The sequence below is a fragment of the Oxyura jamaicensis genome, chromosome Z (assembly GCF_011077185.1).
Source record: "Oxyura jamaicensis isolate SHBP4307 breed ruddy duck chromosome Z, BPBGC_Ojam_1.0, whole genome shotgun sequence".
In the NCBI taxonomy this organism is placed as follows: Eukaryota; Metazoa; Chordata; class Aves; order Anseriformes; family Anatidae; genus Oxyura; species Oxyura jamaicensis.
Window position 1 is genome coordinate 36276477 of NC_048926.1, and position 12049 is coordinate 36288525.

Here is a 12049-nt window from a genome sequence, read left to right on the forward strand (position 1 = left end):
AACGGTTTTTTCTAAACATACAAATTTTATTATTTTATAAATATTCTCTACAAAAAGATTAATTTATAGCTACAGGGTAAAAAAAAAAAAAAAAAAAAAAAAAAAAAATCTTTGTTTCTCTGGCTAACGTAGCTTATTTTCCACTAAAGATACTACAAAACATCTGTCAGAACTGCTGAACTCCACATTTTTAAATCAATGTTTACATAGGCTTCTCAGTGCAAATAGGAATTATTTCTGCATCATACAATATCAGTTCCAGTTCTTTCTCCAATTTTGCTGTCTTTCTCACAGAAAATGTACATCCAGACTTAACTGAAGTTTACTGCCAAGCAAATTAATTCTAACAGAATGAAATATTTGCCTGAACTCAAAGGCAATATGCAATAAATACAAATGACTTTAAGCATCAGCTCCACCTGCTTTGATTTTTCTTCCAAACTAAATGTTATTGAGAGGCTGACAAGTGAAATTCTGTCATTGATGTTTAGGAACAAAAGCCAAGACTTGAAGAGGACTGCAGGCCAGCAGAGTGACAGACCTATAAAGCCACAAAACTGCTTGACACGCAGTGCTTTGCAATGTCCATTTCACACTGTCAGCTATGGCAAACTATTCAGTTCCAAATATTGAGAACAGTATCGCAAAATTTACCAAACAATAAGCATCAGGAAAGTTTGTGACTAACATCAGCCTGCTGCCATCTTCTGGTGAAGATGAACTATAGGCAAAACCAATCAGTTCTTGCTTGCTCCCATTATCCTGAGCTTTTATCTTACAGTCAGCAGATGGTATACGTGACTCATGCAGTGATATAACTTCGAGAGAACAAGCTGATTAAAATTGTCTCTTGTGGGATCACAAAATAATGATCTCACAGGGAGTAACGATCCTTATCACAAACCCCCTTTCTCTGACCCTTTACTATACCTAGAGTAATGGGAACAGTTGGCCAGAGGAACAAGGCAGCTTCAGCAGTGAGTAGTACTGCTGTTCTACCTGAAGAAATGGACCAATCCAGCAACACTAAAATACACCTCAAAAGCCATCTATTTACATGCACTGTAAACAGGAGAGACAAAATAATCTATTGTTCTTCTAAAACTCTCTAATTCTCCTAAAATGAGGAAAGATGGAATTTGATACTAAACAGGTAAAGCAGGTTTATGTTAACCAAGCCAGATTTGCGAGTATAAGCAGGTGACACTCCACTGACATCTCCTATCACTTAGTCTTGATTCTTGCCTGTTATTTTCATTGAGTGTTTGCAGCTGTGAAATGTTCCTCACAGCATGCGGGAGCCTGTGATTTGAGAAACCTACATGTGGTGACTCCAAGGGGAAATGCAGGATTCACATCCCCAGGTCACTTATTTTCATATGTGCAATGAAGAGCAGCAAATTTTTCACAATATAACCAAATTGATGGAGAAGGAAGACAGAGGAGAAAGCTGTTTAAGGGGCACTGTGACATTAGCTGTGATGCCTGGGATATCTAGCAGAAAGGTGACAACTTGCAAACCTTTAGCATTATTCCAACCACAACGAGCTCTTGAACTGAAGTTGCCTCACACGTCAAACTGTAATTTAGAGAGACCCTATTTCAAACATTTAGAACAACACACTTGAAGTAAGATTACTCATAAGGCACTACTGCCATAGGTCAACTGAGTGTCAGCTGTTGCCAGAGGCACAAAATACAGGTCTGCAAATTATTCCGGCAGACCATGTAACAAAAAGGCATATGCACTACGTGCAGATGGCAACAAGGCTCACAGAAATACACTACTCATATGCAGTACAGCCACTGTTTTCCTTAAGGAAATACAGACCTCTGGTGCACTCACATGCAAGTTTCATCAGAGCCTGAAAAGCAAAGAAAGGATTCTAGCAACGAAACTGAAAACAGATTGAAGGTCACAAGTGCCCTGCTGTCTTCAGAAACACAACAGGTGTACCAGGACCTATCTTCAAAACCTCACCAAGAGCTGTGCTGGCATAACCTTAACCTTCAATAGGAAGACCCCATCATTTTTGAATGCTGTCTTCCATCAGAAGGTAAAGTTAGTTGTTCAATGACCCATGAAAATACATAGATTTTGAAGCAACATAATTAAGCTATTTTTTTGTTTCTTGCTAGTCTATCTCCATTTTAACCCATTTAATAGTTTGAGACTTTCATGTTTTATTGTTTTCCAGAACTGTATACTGCTATAATGCCATGTTGACGCCTCTAAAAAAAGATATCTCAGAATGTCTAACATCACAAACACTCTCATCTCTTCTGGATACATTTTCTTTACCCTTATTGAAAAAGAAATTATATAAATATTAATTTTGCACTCCTACCTATTCAAAAAAAAAATATGAAAAAATAAAAGACAATACTTCAAAATTGATAAACTCGTGATTTTCTGATTTTTAGCACTTCCCATGTTTGTGAAACAGTGGCTATAGATATATATTGAATAAAGCTTACTCAGCTGAAAATACACTCTTCTTTTGACTAAATCTTGAAAGGTAACTTGAAGAGACAACTACCAGCACGACCACAGAGATTGTTCTTCCTACTGAAGAAAACCTGCCTGGAAAACCAGCATAGCTATAGCTGGTCAAGCCCCAGGGAATGACTCTCACATTGCACCACTGGTTTGCATTTCAGTTCAGTATCAGCTTTGATATTCTATAAATAGCTGCTGACCCTCCCTGAATGATACTTCCTTTGAATCTGCCTCAGCCTCGGTCTCTGCTGAAGGCCACCAGCCTTCAGCAATGTCTCTGATGTTAGCAGGTAAGTCCAGGGCAAGGAAGACTTACCTCTGGTGGAGGAGGAGGATCATGTCAGGAAACTTACACAAATTGGACATACCCAGATCCATAGCACCTGATGGAGCACCCAGTCCATGAAGCACCCACAAGTGCTAGGGGAGTTCACTCATATCATTTTGAGGATACTCTCAGCTAACACTGGAAGGTTGTGGCAACCAGAATCACAGAATTGTAGGGGTTGGAAGGGACCTTAAGAGATCATTGTGTCCAACCCCCAAAGAAGAGGCTCCTCAGGACTGGGGGGGGAACAACTGTCATTCCCATCTTTAAGACCAAGAACAGGAAACACAGGCCAGTCAGCCTCACCATCACCCTGGGTAGATGGCAGAGCAAACAATGCTGGAAAACCAATTCCAGGCATGTGAAGGACGAGAAGGTGATTTGGAGAGGTCAGTATGGATTTATGAAGGGGAAATCAGGGTTACATCAACCTGATAGCTTTCTGCAACACTAAGACTGGCTTGGTGGATGCTCTAGAGGAAAGCAGTGGATGTTGCTTACCTCAAGCTCAGTAAGGCTTTTGACATTAACTCCCTTAACGTTCTCACAAACAAACTGGTGAGCCATGGACTAGGTAAGCAGACAGGAGTATGCACTGAATAATGGCTGAGCTGCCTGGATTCAAAGCCTGAGATGACCTACACTGCAAAATTCACATTGACAGAAGTTACTACCAGGAATTTTGATTTAGTCCTTCCATTACCACAAACAGACTGAGATCTAAACACTATTTCCATGTCAGAAGAGGATGTAATGCAATGTGGAACCAGAATAGCTATAAGCAAACCTGTTCCAAGGACAAGGGAAACAGATTTTTCTCACAGTTTACCTAATGATCTTTGATTATCTGTACAGCACTGTTCCTGCACACATGTACAGCTTTCTATGTTATTCTGAATCACGTTGGTAACACACAGCCCACCACTTCCTTTAATTCTCACAGGCTACTTTAGCTACCATCTACTTGACTTGCAACAGCTACCAGTTGCAACCTGTGATTTCATTCAAGTATTATCTGTAGGAGCTACAGCACAGACATCACCAGTCCTATTTGGATTTAAAACACGTCTTCCACACCTCTAACTAGGCTTCCTGTATAGAATTGTCTTCACCTGAAAGTCTCTTGGGACAAGGACTGTTCTTAGTCTGCTTGTCTTTGCTCAATTGTTTTACTAATTTATTTACAAAGGATAGTGTGTAAATAAGCTCTTTAACCAATTAAAGATGTCCACACACAAACACAAATGATGGAATTGTGTCCCTGGCTCCTGTGTTGCTTTCCGTTAAACATGAAACAGCTTCTTGCAGCTTTGCCTGCCTAGTTTTCATAATTGCTTACTACTAAAATGCTTGCAGCTGGAAGAGAGTTAAGCAGCCAGAAAAAACATGTATGAGTGATTATGGATTAGATCCACTTCATGGGGATGTCTCTGCCTATATGTAAACGTACCAGAAACCACTGTTCGTGACAAAGAAAAGCACCACCAGATGGGATACATGACTTAGAATTGTTGATGTACCCAGAATAGGAACAGAACAATACTCTAACCCTCTGCATTTCTGCTTTATGCCAACTAAACAGTTCCCCAGCTGTGAGCCTTCATGCAACACACCAGGCACAGCTGAACAGCCCCGCATAGACCAGAGTGAAGGCAGGTAACACCAGGTAGGAAGCACGGTCCAGAAGCTGCTCTCCGTATTATGTGGAAGAGCCACTTCCAAGTGGTGCCATGATTAACAAGTTAGCCCACCTGAAGTTGCTTAAGTGTTGCAGGTGGAAAGACAGCTCTCCTGCAAATCTTTACCAGAGCTGCTAGGATAGATAAATATAAAAGACTCACTGTCTGAAACACCTTGCTGTTGCTGCTGCTACAAAAAGCCGGTTTGCATGACTGCTCTCTACTACACTTGAATCCTTACCTTTGCTTGGTGTGAATTTGCCCTGTCTAGAATGATGCACGCATTTTTACTACTCCACACGTGTATTTATGTTTGCCCACGTGGACGCACCCATAAATGTCGTGGTAACCATTTCGTAGTTGTGTAATAAACATCAGAGAAGTGCTGAGCACCAAACAACTCTGGAATCATTAGAAAATGTGTAGCTTTGATATGGGACTTACGTGCCCATGGGCTGGTTGCTGTTGCAAGTGTTGCATTAGCTGTAACAGCCGGGTTAAAAGACTTCATGTCGCAAAGCTGTGACAGGACAATCTGAATGCAACAAACGGCAAGTAAGTGCACCTAACTAACTGCAGAGGCACACGTTTCTCACTCCTATGAATCTTCTGATTGGGAAGTTAATCAGAAAATGAATTCCATAAACTTAAGGGGAAAGTACAGCAGGATGCGTGCCTTAGACAGTTAATGCTGTATGTCATGGACACTGTCTTCCACTTCAGCAAACACCCGTTTGTTTAGAAGTCACAAAAACATTGCACACTACTAACATAGTTTTTCCCCCAACTATTCACCACAAACCAGTACACAAGTGAACTACTACCTACTGCACAAAACCCATAATATTCTAGTTGCCTGTAATCAGGAAAAAAAAAAAAAAAAAAAAAAAAAGATTCCTAAAGCACACCATTTTTTCTTTAATATATCGCCTCTTGCGATCAGAGGCCAGGTATTCACAGGAAGCAAACAACATCCATGCTCAAAGTTCTTTGCTCTTACTTTGTTACTTCTTAATCCAGAACTGTGAACATGGCACCATCCAAACAGTTTAATTTTTCTTAAGGTACGCCATAATCAAGCTATTGTCTACGTCTTTTATATTTATCTATCCTAGCAGCTTATCTAACTCCTTCAGGGACCCGATTTGGACTCAATTGTCCCTGTGGGACACTTCCAGCTCAGGATATTCTATGATTCCTGAAAGACTACTGAGAGCCTCAAAGATGGGCCTATATGGTAATTGATCAGAACCAGAGGAACCCTTTCAATCCAGATCTGAGTGCTATAAATTTAGGTTCTTGATACCATGGCCCCCTAACAGGATAATCAAATTGCTGTTGTTCCTCTCTTTAACACATTCCAAAGTCAAATCTAAATACCAATCAAAAAAAGGAACAATAAATACAGGATGAACAATGGAAGGAGCAGAGGTGTTTGTATCTTATCAGTAAGACTTTGATAAAAACACTTAAAACATACAGCTTAATAGTCTGGTAACATTTGTGTTAGTTTTCCTTTTGGAGTACACGCATTCGCTACTAATGATGAATAAAAATAATGCATGCCAGGCTGATGTGAACTCTGTGTGGGCATTTTTTGCTTTTTACTGTCTTCATAATTTAACAACTTTAAAGCAAGCTAAGGCAAGAGTCAAAGATTATTTTTTCTACCTAATCATAATTTTACTTTTAACCTGCAAGTATGGGAAAACAGATCTTATGCCATAAGGCCTACAGCTCATTACTACTTTCAAGAAAAGAGCTTGCGTACACTCGCAAGACTTACAATTAACTACTACTGCATCCTGATATTTTCAGTTCTCTTCTATTTGTAAAGCTCTCACCCTGCATCTTTTCCAGAATTTGCATGTTTAGAGGAAGTATCACTTTGTACTAAATAAAACATTTACCAAAGACAGTAACACCTATTCAAAAGCAGGTTTGTGGGCAAAGTTTAAAGCTCTCCTCCTAGAGAGGCAATCGCTTACATAAGCCGAAGTGGGAAGTATCTCTGACATGTTTACTCTTATGACAAAACCAAGGACCTTAATATTCCATAGGCACTATGTGGAAAAAAATCCTTACTGTTTTAAAACTGCTCTAAAATACCTTTATTTCTAATTTTCGATATGCCACCTTATAGCAGTCAAAAACATCTGCAGCCTTAAGGAGCACTGCAGCTTGCTAGCCAAGGAACTACTACTCCAAACTCCTTCCCCCAGCCTCTTTTACATACCCGCAGGAGCACAGCTGACAAACGCATTTCTTCAAGGATGCAACCTTGTGCAAAGGCACAGGAGACATGGGAGGCATGTTTGCTAAGAAAAATGGTTACAGATGGGGTAATGCTCTACAGCGGAAAAGTCTCTTTAGCAGCAGCAGTCCCTGGAGACAGTGGTATCAGAAAAGAATCTTGGAACCTCCAGAAGCATCATTAGAGCACACAATGATGGTACACTGTACTGAGAGAGCACATCCCAGCTCATCAGCTCCTTCCCTGGCCTGGTGGCGTCCTGACCAGAGCTCTGTAGGTCCTGCTTTCAGGGCCCGCCTGATCAGGGCACTACTCCTTGGGACAGTCACCTGGGAAGCCTTTGTGAAGTCACCAGCGCCAGGCTGTAGAGCACAGTTCTGCAAGCAACACGGCTCTATTTATTCCAGACTGCCCACAGATACTGTCTGAGTTTCCAATTCTCTTTCTGTTTGACCATGACTAGATCAACAAGGAAATGGAGTATTACAAAGCATTCCCCTCTTAGCTGTTCTGCTGCTAGTACTTTGGTACAAGAACAAAGTAGCTTCAATCAGTTAGCTGTCCGCAGCCACCTTCTAACTTCCGCAACTGGCCACATAAATCTCTTTTCATTAAACCTGTCAAATTCTGCTTTAAAAGGCAAATGTCATATGTAGGCTGAGGTTCTTCTTAAAACCTTTCTCCAACTGTTTTGGAAGAAAAGATGAGAAAGATACACCAGAACTGAAAAACAACATTGCTTTGAAATGCTTCAAAATACCATAAACACATAAGGTTAGGGTGAGTACTCCTACATTACATAGTTTATCTGGAAGAATTTGAACTTTTAGTTTTTTCCCCAATTTTATATATTGTCAGTTAGCTACATCACAATGTCATTTACATGTATGTATACATTATAATATACATACTTATATAAATTTATTAGAGAATATCTACTATTAAAAAACAAAGTAGCGTTAACACTATCACAAACCATAAATTTTTAAAACTTCATTTAAAAAAAAGGTCATTAAACTGTCTAGAAGAATATGCACTTCAGTGTAGGTTTGTTTTTTTTTAATAAAGTGGGGTCTTCATCAACCAGGAAAACAGATGGCAATACTTGACTAGAAGTCTCAAAAGGAGAGGAGAATCATACGAAGAGAGAGCACAAAATTCACACATTTTTTGGAAAAGAAGTGAAGAAGATTTCATTACTTCTCATTTGAGTCTCTGTTTTTCCATCTTATAAAATGATGTCATGCCCAAATAATCTGCTATTTTTTTAAACTGTGTTTACAAAATATATCATTTTGTACATAGCTGTTCGCAGAATACTGAAGTGGATTACATGGAGGAACAAGGGAAGACAAATGATGCTTGAACAGCCAGTCTGGAATATAGGCTTATCAAGAAATAAAAGGACCACAACTTCTCATCTGAGTAGTGTTTGGAGAAGATACTACACTTGCAAGTGCACCATTATGATATTAATATGGTTGTGATTATGCTCTACAAATTCTATCCTGATGATGGTTCCTTTGTGCCCAGCTTCTCATTCAACTGCTCTTCATCTGGAATAAAAAACATATTAGTTAACATCGTGTAATATTCAATTAACTGGCAGATATACTATTCCAGAAATATCTGGCGTATATTAAAAGAAAACATATAAAATGTTACTTCTAATTTTGTTAGTTGTTTCCAGTCTGATAAAATTATCTGCTCCCAGTACAGCCACAAATTGAAGCAAATGCTAAGTTACTTTATTGCACCTGTACAGCAGAATTAAGAGGAAAATAGATAGCACAAGTGTTCATGTTCCATTTCAAGAGAATGCTTAGAAGCCTTGCTCAGGTTGCCTCCTATACTGGCAGTAGCTTAGTCCAAAATATTTTATATTCTACCGTTTGATAAGGAAAATAAAAAAAAGGCACAGTCATTTTCATAATCAACTTCCATCACAGCCCCACCTGCTCTTTTCACAAAATAATACACTAAAACAACACTAATTAAGTGTTAAGTTCTGTATTACAACACTGGGGGAAAAGACTATGCGCCTTAGAAAGTCAAAGTTATTTTTCAGAGCTGTAACCAGCAGACTCATAGCAGGAGGACTTTATTTCTCTTACTCCAAGTGAGTTTACTGTAAAGCAGAACTAAGCAATCTGACCTAAAACATGTACAAGTAAATTTACAAACAACATGAGTCAGGCATACAGTAAGCTTTCCTCCTCAAGCACTACTTGAAAAAGCATCACAAACTTTGTTTGATAATTTAAACTGGCAATCCATAGCAAAACACAAATCTCACTAGTCCTTGAGACTAACCTGTTCTGCTAAACTCCTACCATCATGCCCCTAAAAACATATGTTTCCGTGAAACAACCTTCTGTATAACTACTACTGGCTCATCTTCACTTATGTATATCAGAAGTTAACCTTGGATCTCATTAAGCACTGCAACAATGGTTAAACAAAGAGGACACTACACTGGAAGCACAGGGGATAGGCTGGAATTCAGGAGAGAATCATAGAATGGTTTGAGTTGGAAGGGACCTTAAAGATCACCCGATTCCACCACCCCCTCCCCCCCGGCCATAAGCAGGGACACCACCCACTAGACCAGGTTGCTCAAATCCCCATCTAGCCTGGCCTTGAACACTTCCAGGGAAGGGGATATTTCGTAATAAAAAGTATACCAGTAAGTATTACAGACTATGCACACCTGACTGAAACCAAAAAAGTTCCAGTTACCTACAGTGAGTTTCTAAATAGCCAAACTTGCTCAGATTAAACATTATTTCATATCAACTTCATGAATTCTTGAAATTTAACTTCAGATTCAGCTGCAGATTTCCTTAGAAAGTCAAACAATAACTTTTTTCCTACTTGCAAGATGCTGATAAAACTGGAGAAAGGAAGCCTGCTTGCTTTGCTTTTGTCTCATCTTCCATAGGGAATAAGCATACAAATAATCTTTCATCCCACATTTCCCTATCAAGGTTCAGCTGTTCAGAGTAGGACACCTATGGCAATACATCTGCAGTCAAAATGGACGACAACACCTTGTTACTTTAGCACAAATACATGGACACTTACCCTTCAGTTTATGTATTAAGTCTAATTGGATTTTGTGTATCCTTGATGCCATTTCCTCCAGATCTTGAGAGAACATCAGCAAAGGTGACAGGGAATGATTTCCTTTCGGAAAAGATAATGGTGATGGTGTCCTGGTAAATTCTTCATCCAACCTGAACAGATCCAGAGTGCTGCACAAGTCATCTCTTTCTTTTTCTGGTCTAAGATTTAGGTCGGATATATAACTCACAGATTCATCTCCAGTATGTGCCTGATGCAGTTTCTCTCTATTTCCAAATGCATTCTTTTTCAGCATTTCGTATCTGCTGAACAGAGACTGTACATCTAGATTTGATTTTTGAACACAGCCTTTGATTTTTGTACTACCTGGTACATCCTTGCTGTTCAATACATCAAAATCAGACTCCGAGCTTGTGGATTTATTAGGATCTATGCTATCAAATTCTTTAGGAAGAGTCTCATGCAGTATCCCTGCCTCGGCTATTTCACAGCTGTCAGAACTTAACACTGAAGGTGTATCCCACTGCAGAATTCTATCCACTAGAGAATCCCAAAGTTGGTTTGAGGGTACAGTATTTATTCTACTATTGCTTTCTGAAAAAATATCTGGAGTATTTATGCTGTTCTCTACATGTAAACAAGTAGATTCTTCTGTCTTTTCTACAAAACTGCTCAAAACAGCGTGCTCCAATTCCTGTTCTTTATTGCTCTCATTCTCTTGCACTCTGGATGTTTCCCAAACTGGACATCCACTGATATGATTTATCCTCATCTGGTTCTGAGCTGTAAATTCTTTACAACTTAGTTGGGACTTTGTTTCTGACAAGGGAGAGTCAGAGTCAAATACAGGAGATGAAGAGGTAGAGCAGACTAAAGTAGGATCTGCTTTATTCTGCACTGTAGGACTAGCATCCATTGGAGCTTCTTCTGCCATGACTTCAGCTGGGGCCAGCTCTACGTCTGATGAGTCGTCAGTTTGAATAGCTTTTCTCCACGAGCTTCTGATTTCAGTAACTACAAGAAACAAACCCAGGTAAAATTTTAGTTCTTTCATACTCTCCATCAGTGTATTTCTCTTCTGTCACTTTAGTAACATAAGCAATCCACAAAGAGGATGTAGTAACTGCTTTACTCTGCTTAGGCTAGTTTTCCCAGCCATCTGCCCCACAGCAGAAAGGGACTCCACTCACAGGGAACATCCACGTTTAAGCAAATTTACAGTGTTCATTAGTCATAGCACACTGTGTTACACAAAGAGGAGACAGGATAACTTGCAGCTTCAGCAGGTGAATTGCTCTTTTCTTCTTGTGTGGTATCTACAGTGCCAATGAATTAATCACATTTGAGTATTATAAAAGCAGGGTTTAGACTTACGCAGATTTTCAGGGGTTCGGGGAATTTGTTGCCTTGTCAAAAATGGGTTAAAAGTCAGTGAGCTGATGAGATCTTCTAATGTTAATCCTTCTCCTCCACCACTCTGAGGTGACTCAGATGTCACAGTTTTTGCAACCTGTACAGTGTTAGAAAAGAGCAAATTCTGAGAAAACAAAATTATAACTTCTTTGTTTCTGCTAGCCTACGGACCCAAGCAAATCCCATTCTCCAAATAATTTGAAGAATTCGGAACCTCTTGACTCATCTGCAATTTACTGTTTGGGCTTAAAAATGAGCACGGTGACCTACAAACATAAAATTAAGATACAGGAGTGAAATCAGAATTTGATTTGAAGCTCCCTGGTCATCTATGAATCCATCTTAAAAATAAGAAAATGTGCTCAGAGGATATTTGAGACACTGGTCAAGAATAGTACAAGATTTAAGATTAGAACTACATTTCCAACAACAGAACATTTTAGCAGATAACAAACAACTGACCCCTTTCAGTGAAAGATACAATTTACTTTCCAAATCAATCTATGGTAAATTTAATGATAAGTTTTCTAAAGGAATGCCTCATTTAAATCTTAACTAGAATACCTGAAACAAAAAGGTCAAATCCTTGCCTAGGAACCCCAAGCCTGTTAAATATTTAGCTCATAGAGTTTCAGAAACAAAAAGAACTGCTAAATTCTAAATATATGCAGTCATTTGTAAATTAAAATATGTGAGGTGGTAAAAATCATACCATGAGTCTACTGAAAGCACTATTCACTTCATGATGTACTGGGTCTGGCTGGGATGTTACCTTTCCCTGCAGCAGCCCA

At 39.2% G+C, this 12049-nt stretch overlaps 1 protein-coding gene and 1 long non-coding RNA gene across 2 annotated transcripts in view; one reads left to right on the forward strand and one right to left on the reverse strand.

The window, feature by feature from the left end:
* Positions 1-9968, reverse strand: part of SAXO1 (stabilizer of axonemal microtubules 1) — a 40277-nt gene extending 30309 nt beyond the window's left edge. The window contains exon 1 of the mRNA XM_035309475.1: positions 9846-9968. The gene's annotated coding sequence lies outside the window, so the exon portion shown is untranslated. The remainder of the gene's footprint in view (positions 1-9845) is intronic.
* LOC118155880 lies at positions 7592-7939 on the forward strand. Its single transcript, XR_004746053.1, has 2 exons — positions 7592-7714; positions 7804-7939. It is a non-coding gene; the product is annotated as an uncharacterized LOC118155880 (long non-coding RNA).
* Positions 9969-12049: the final 2081 nt, after the last annotated feature.